This window comes from Propithecus coquereli, unplaced genomic scaffold (assembly GCF_000956105.1).
Source record: "Propithecus coquereli isolate 6110/MARCELLA unplaced genomic scaffold, Pcoq_1.0 Scaffold162, whole genome shotgun sequence".
Classification (NCBI taxonomy): domain Eukaryota; kingdom Metazoa; phylum Chordata; class Mammalia; order Primates; family Indriidae; genus Propithecus; species Propithecus coquereli.
Genome location: NW_012140747.1, coordinates 1,972,103 through 1,974,593, shown reverse-complemented (window position 1 = coordinate 1,974,593; position 2,491 = coordinate 1,972,103). Strand labels below are relative to the sequence as shown.

The 2,491-nt window shown below is 47.9% G+C and overlaps 1 protein-coding gene across 1 annotated transcript in view; it reads right to left on the bottom strand.

Moving 5' to 3' along the window:
- The window catches only part of LOC105807672 (exocyst complex component 1-like), an 85,106-nt gene that overhangs the window by 82,446 nt on the left and 169 nt on the right, over nt 1–2,491 (bottom strand). The gene's annotated exons all lie outside the window — the stretch shown is intronic.

Here is a 2,491-nt window from a genome sequence, read left to right as displayed (position 1 = left end):
AAAAATAAAATAAAAAAAATTAGCTGGGATGGGGTGGCATGTGGCTGTAGTCCTAGCTACTTAGGAGACTGAAGCAGGAGGATGGCTTGAGCCCAGGAGTTGGAGGCTGTGGTGAGCTGTGATCCCACCACTACACTCCAGCCTGGGTGACAGAGTGAGACCCTGTTGCTAACAAAATAAAAACAAAACAAAAAAAACCCAAAACAAAACAGAGAGAGAAGGGGTAGAAAGAGAGACAGAAGGGAGAGGGATGCTTGGTCTATCATAGCTTTGTGTCTTTAGTGGGTACTTAACAAATACCTGTTGAGGTAACCTGAACTGAATAGTAAAAACTGGTCAAATGAATGACAAACAGTGACCAACGTACATCACACAGACCCTCTTTGGTCGAAAGCAACGACTGAGTGTATGGTAAGTGGTAAAACAAGAGAGGATGGACATAGAACACAATGAAAAGCAGTATGTGTCCATTCATTCAGCAAAGACTGATGTCTATTAAGTGCAAGGCAACGCTTCAGGATACACTGGTGAACATAACAAACAAGACGACCCGTGCTTCCATGGCATTGACATTCTACGAGGCGAGTGATTAACTCTCCAGTCTTTACACTACTCTTCCGTAAGACAGTAAAGATATCACTAGAAGTCCTCTAAAATTATTTTCCAAGCCTAAGAACCCATGTCTGACCACATTCCAAAGCAAGCCAGCCACTGCTTATTCTCTGTTTTTGTTTCCTTAAACTCAGTTGTACCATTACACTGCGTGACAAACAGCTGGTCAGTTTGAGTGCCCGTGTGGGTTGGGCCCCAAATGCTGTTGCGGTATCTTAGGGCATGGAGCATTGTTATCCAGAAGAGAAAACTATGCACGGACATAGGGAAATGCACTTAAGAGATTTAGAAAAAAATGGTGGATTTGAACAAGGGGGTAGGCAGTGTCACACCCTGCTCTCCTGGTCCACACCAGGAGCGTACAATCAGGGATGTTTTGCACAAACGAAATCTGGTTCCGATGGGCGGAACCCTAGAAGGGCGTGTGAAGATTGCCCCTCTCGCTCCGTATTCTCCCCAACCCCAGGACAAGGAGGTAGAGGATGTTTGACAGAACTTAGCATCTTAGCCGGGAAGGGTAGGGGAGCCTGACAACCGAGGGAGCTGTGCCCAACCCCGGGCGTAGAGACAGCACCGGGACCGAGCAGCCGCCTCAGCTCCTGGCGCCCGTTTGTCCGCCGCCACCAGGACTACTGGGCAGCCGCGGCCGAAGGCTTACCGCAAGGCCGGACCGAGCCCGGCTGTGCCGAGGCGGGTCCTCCAACACGGAGATGGGATGGGGCCCGGGCGCCCACCGCCACTAGGATTCGCCCCTCAGTAAAGCGTTGAACGGGAAGCGGCCGTTTCCTACCACTTCCCACATCCGGGCACGTGACAAACTCCACGCCGGAAGGTGACCCCCCGTAGAGAAGGAAGAAGAAGTCCCGGGAAAAAGGGAGCAGCCAATAGAAGCGGAGGGGGCGGGACGCCATCCAATGGGCGTGGCGAGGCGGGTCAAGGCCTCGCTGGAGGCGCCCGTCAGGGAAAGGCAGGGGCGGGGCTTCTAATACTGAAAGACTGGGCAGGCGAAGATTTGGTGCTGTGTGGTAATTCTTTTCTCTAGGAGAGTTATTTATTCAGATATTTGCAGCAATTCATTTAAATAGAGATTCGATTAAATTTTTCTATTTATCATATGTAAAGTTCTGTTAACTTTACATGCTTGCTACTAAAAACTTGAAAAGCTTAAGTTAAATCAGAATTCTGGAGGTGGGACCCAGACAGCACTACTTTTAATATCTTCCCAGATGATTCTAATATGCAGCTACAGTCGAGAACCATTGCCCTCATGACCTTGAAACTCAAAGTGTCGTCCGTGGACCAGCTGCTTGGACATCATCTGGGGCTTTTAAGGAAACACAGCCTGTCTGGCTCATTTCAGATCCACTGAATCAGACTCTGCGTCTTCAGCCCACAATGCTTATCACATTGACATCTGAGAGGCAGAAATGATGCCAGTGTTGCTGGTTGCAAGGTAGATGATTTATTTATTCCATCTTCCTAACTTGTTCTATGCCAGACACTTTGATTCCAGGTGCAAAGGAGATTCAGGCATGAATCCAACCCTGAAAGAGTTCACAATATGGTAAAACTAGACAAGGTATAGATACAAATATATTAAAAATAGGACACAAAATAGAGACCAAAGAGAGGTGCAGGTCAGATAAGTGTGCTGAAAATTCAAAGGAGCGACTTCTTTGCTCCTGCTCAACACAGTCCTTTGCCGGAGGCTGCAGGAATATATTCATGTGTGCATTTATTCATTTGACAAACAACCAGAGCCACCTCTATGCCAGGCATTGTGTTAGATGCTGGAGATACAAAGGCAGGGATCCCACTCAGAAGGAGGGCACACCCGCTGGGAGACAGAATTAAATAGATGGATAAATTACAGCCTACT